This window comes from Borostomias antarcticus (genome assembly GCF_949987555.1).
Source record: "Borostomias antarcticus genome assembly, chromosome: 20".
Taxonomy (NCBI): domain Eukaryota; kingdom Metazoa; phylum Chordata; class Actinopteri; order Stomiiformes; family Stomiidae; genus Borostomias; species Borostomias antarcticus.
The window spans coordinates 3,141,474-3,146,473 of NC_140253.1; the positions used below are offsets into that span (position 1 = coordinate 3,141,474).

General features: G+C 51.8%; 1 protein-coding gene across 1 annotated transcript in view; it reads right to left on the minus strand.

Moving 5' to 3' along the window:
* The window catches only part of cntln (centlein, centrosomal protein), a gene marked incomplete at both ends in the record, with an annotated part of 92,077 nt that overhangs the window by 138 nt on the left and 86,939 nt on the right, over positions 1-5,000 (minus strand). The gene's annotated exons all lie outside the window — the stretch shown is intronic.

Consider the following 5,000-nt stretch of genomic DNA (forward strand, 5'->3'; position numbering starts at 1 on the left):
AGGAGGAGGAGGAGGAGGAGGAGGAGAGAAGGCACGAAGGGAAGAGACGAGAGAGAGAGAGAGAGAGAGAGAGAGAATGGAGGAGAGAAAGCAAGAGATAAAAAAGACACTTAAGTTAAAAAGAGAGAGAGAGAGAGAGAGAGAGAGGGAGAGCGTTGGACCTGCGATGCGGCCTGAAGATTTAGAGAAACCTTTATGAGGGACTGTGGAGATTTACTATTCCCACAATGCATTGTAAAATAAATAAATAAATAAATAAATAAAAGAAACAGCAGGAGGGACGCGGACGACACTTCAGACTGCTGAGCTGCATCTCTGGTAAATGGAGAGAGAGAGAGGGAGAGAGAGAGAGAGAGGGAGAGAGAGACAGGGAGAGAGAGACGGAGCGAGAGATGGAGAGGGAGAGAGAGGGAGCGAGAGAGGAAGAGAGAGAGAAAGAGGGAGCGCAAGAAAGAGAGGGAGAGATAGAGAGAGAGAGAGAGAGGGAGATAGAGAGAGGGAGGGAGAGAGAATGAGGGAGAGAGAGAGAGAGAGGGAGGGAGATAGAGAGAGAGGCAGGGAGAGAGAGACGGAGCGAGAGATGGAGAGGGAGAGAGAGGGAGCGAGAGGAAGAGAGAGAGAAAGAGGGAGAGCAAGAAAGAGAGGGAGAGAGATAGATAGATAGAGAGAGAGAGGGAGGGAGATAGAGAGAGGGAGGGAGAGAGAATGAGGGAGAGAGAGGGGTGGGGGGGTAGAGAGAGAGAGAGTATTCACCCCTGAGCTCTGAGTTAGTCTTGTTTTCCCAGCGAACCGACACAAGGTCTTATGATAATCCGGCCCGGTGATCAAAGGCATGCGTGTCTGCAGCAGATATACATATTCACACCCACTTCCTGCACCCCATCCTGGGAGCTGGGAAGCCTGTTTATCCCCAGACCTGAACTACTGTTTGTGGTCAGAGAGGAGAAGTGTCCGATTGTCTGGCTGGTTGGCTTAAAGGGGTAGTAGTGTGCTATTTTGAACATTTAGCCCTATTTTTCTACCGTGCACCTGAAACATAGGGACCATAATTTCGTTCCAGTAGCTAGCTGCAGTTTTTATGCAGGCTCTCACTGGGCTACAATGGAAGTCAATGGGGCATACGTAAATATGTTGAAAAAACTATGATGACGTGGTTTTCTGAGACGGGAAGCACAGGGTGTAATCTTACCAGTCTCAGTATGCTCTCCTGTGAAATGTATCCCAATCTGAATGTTTTAACATGTTTGGCGTGGCTTGGACAGAAGCATTCCCCAGGCGCTTATTTTCACTGTTCCTACCAGAGGACTATGTGCAAGTCATTCCAAACACCTAAATATATTCGGATTGTGATACATTTCACTGGAGAGCATACTGAGACTGGGAAGATTACACCCTGTGCTTCCTGTCTCAGAAAAGCACATTCATCATAGTTTTTCAACGCGTTTACGTATGCCCCATTGACTTCCATTGTAGCCCAGTGAGAGCCTGCATAACAACCGTAGCTAGCTCAATACTGGAACGATCAGTGAAATAATGGACTCAGTGTTTCTGGTTCATGGTAGACAGCCCACAAATAGGGCTACTGTAAATGTCCAAAATACCACACTACCCCTTTAACTGGCTGGTTGACTGGCTGACTGGTTGACTGGCTTAACTCTCTTGTTAACTGGCTAACTGGCTGGCTAACTGACTGACTGGCTGGCTTAACTGGCTGGTTGACTGGCTGGCTAAGAGTATATCTCCAAAACAACATGAAAGGGACGAAAATGGAACACTATGAAAAATGAAAATGAAAAAAAAAGGAAAAACAAAAAAAACTATGATTGAAACGGAGAAGTTCAAATGCACTAGTTTAGAGTTCTTTTGAACATCTGTCAAAAAGGCATTTTGGAAACAGAGCAGAACACTGTATTTTAAGGCTGCTCTGAATCACACGCGCGCACACACACACACACACACACACACCGACGAACGCACGCACGCACACACACACACACACACACACACAGACACCTCCTCTTCATTAGAGGGAACAGGAACAGGCACATGATGCCCTGTGGGCTGAGACGAGTGTGTGTGTGTGTGTGTGTGTCTGTCTGTAGAAGGTCCCAGCGCAGAGTGCATCAAACACTGAGCCGTAACTCCTCAGAGTCTCTCCACACTGCTGAGACATCTCCCTCTCCAACCCAGCTCTCTCAGGAGGACACACACACACACACACACACACACACACACACACGCACACACACGCACACACACACACACCATCCTCATCAGCTATCTATACTTACGGCCACTAACTAATCAAACAAGAAACAAGAGCCCAATCAAACACAGCCCCCCTTCGCACAGGGCCTTGGAGACAGCTGATCATTAAAACCCACCGACGTGGGAATATGCTGTATTAAGGGTTCGCTAACAGGTAAACACGCTCAGTCTGTCTGTACCCCTCGACTAATGACCCCCTCTCCCTCTCCCCAAGGGCCTAGGGCAGCGCTAGGTAGCGCCGGTGCTAATGCTAAAACCAGCTCCCGACGTCCTGGCACCCTGAGGGCAGGGCTAGCCGACGCTAAGCTAAGCTAGCGACACCGCTATGAGACCCTTAGGGCAGCGCTAGCGCTAAAAGCTATGCTAAGCTAAGCTACCCACCCCATTCCCCCCCTTATTACTATTCAACAGGCCGTGCAGACTGGGCCTCCTGTCTGCAGACGTTTTCATTAACGCATGTCAAGATGGCGCGTGTTAAACTCCTGACACTTAAAACCTGTGCCTTGAGAGACAGGGATGTGTGTTCCAGTGTGTGTGTGTGTGTGTGCTACCAACTATTAAAACAAGTGTGTGTGTATGTGTGCCTCGAGAGACGCACGTACGAGTGTGTGTGCGTGTGTGTGTGCTACCAACAATTAAAACAAGTGTGTGTATGTGCCTTAAGAGATGCACGTACGAGTGTGTGTGTGTGTGTGTGTCCTGAGAGACCAGAGACAATGTAAGCGAGACGAGCGCGGGGCCGCGAGGTAAAGGTGTTCTGTGGTGCCAATTAAATGACACTGCTATTCCATCGCCCCGGGCGACGCCGCGGGTGGAGGGGGGGGGGGGCGTTTCGTGCTCAAACAGCGTGGCAAGGCGGGCGCCGTTACGCCACTCTGCTCCTCTCTTAACCGATCGATCATCCCTCTCTTTGTGTCCTCTAACTGGTTCCGAGGGAGAGGGAGAGAGAGAGAAAGAGAGAGAGAGATAGGGAGGGGGAGGGAGGGAGAGAAAGGGAGTGTTTTCAAGGGCCCAATTTGTGGGCGAATGTAGACGAGGTGTCAGGGTGGTGGTGTAAAGAGAGAGAGAGAGAGAGAGAGAATAGGGAACAAGAGAGAACAAGAAAGAGAGATAGAGGAGAAAGATAGAGGGAGAGATTGAGAGAGATAGAGAGATGAGAGAGAGAGAGGGGTGAAAAGATCCAGATTTGACCTGCTCTGCATGGAGATGTACATAAAGAGATGTATGAAACGGTATCGCCCATTTACAGTAGCTCCTGCTCTCTCTCTCTCTCTCTCTCTCTCTCTCTCTCCTGCCCACTCAGTGCTAGAGTGCTCTATCACTCTCTAATCATCTGGCTATTGTTCAATTATTCACATCAGCTAGTTATTGAACATCCTGTATTCTCTGGGAGCGCATGGATAGAGAGCTTCAGATCCACCTATTAATCAGTAATTCACTTAATAAAGTTAGCACTAAGCGCCCCTGCTCTGCAGGTCTCTCTCCTCAGGTCTCTCTCCTCGGGTCTCTCTGCTCGGGTCTCTCAGCTCGGGTCTCTCTCCTCTGGTCTCTCTCCTCTGGTCTCTCTCCTCTGGTCTCCCTCCTCGGGTCTCTCTCCTCAGGTCTCTCTGCTCGGGTCTCTCTCCTCGGGTCTCTCTCCTGGGGTCTCTCTCCTCGGGTCTCTCTCCTCAGGTCTCTCTCCTCAGGTCTCTCAGCTTAGGTCTCTCTCCGCAGGTCTCTCTCCTGGGGTCTCTCTCCTCGGGTCTCTCTCCTCAGGTCTCTCTCCTCAGGTCTCTCAGCTTAGGTCTCTCTCCGCAGGTCTCTCTCCTCGGGTCTCTCTCCTCGGGTCTCTCTCCTCTGGTCTCTCTCCTCTGGTCTCTCTCTGCAGGTCTCTCTCCTGGGGTCTCTCTCCTCGGGTCTCTCTCCTCAGGTCTCTCTCCTCAGGTCTCTCAGCTTAGGTCTCTCTCCGCAGGTCTCTCTCCTCGGGTCTCTCTCCTCGGGTCTCTCTCCTCGGGTCTCTCTCCTCGGGTCTCTCTGCTCGGGTCTCTCTCCTCGGGTCTCTCTCCTCTGGTCTCTCTCCTCTGGTCTCTCTCTGCAGGTCTCTCTCCTCTGGTCTCTCTCTGCAGGTCTCTCTCCTCAGGTCTCTCTCCTCAGGTCTCTCTCCTCAGGTCTCTCTCCTCAGGTCTCTCTCCTCGGGTCTCTCTGCTCGGGTCTCTCTCCTCGGGTCTCTCTCCTCGGGTCTCTCTCCTCGGGTCTCTCTCCTCGGGTCTCTCTCCTCGGGTCTCTCTCCCCAGGTATCTCTGCTCAGGTCTCTCTCCTCAGGTCTCTCTCCTCGGGTCTCTCTCCTCGGGTCTCTCTCCTCGGGTCTCTCTCCTCAGGTCTCTCTCCTCAGGTCTCTCTCCTCGGGTCTCTCTCCTCGGGTCTCTCTCCTCAGGTCTCTCTCCTCTGGTCTCTCTCCTCGGGTCTCTCTCCCCAGGTCTCTCTCCTCAGGTCTCTCTCCTCTGGTCTCTCTCCTCTGGTCTCTCTCCTCTGGTCTCTCTGCTCGGGTCTCTCTCCTCTGGTCTCTCTCCTCTGGTCTCTCTCCCCAGGTCTCTCTCCTCTGGTCTCTCTCCTCTGGTCTGTCTTGGTCCCAGCGGTAGCGGTGTCTGTGGTGCTCGTATTCACGCGGCGTGCGCTGCTTACATACACACACTTGGTTCTGTTAGGAGTCGGTAAGACGCCTGTCGACTAACTAGGACAGAGCTGAGAGGCAG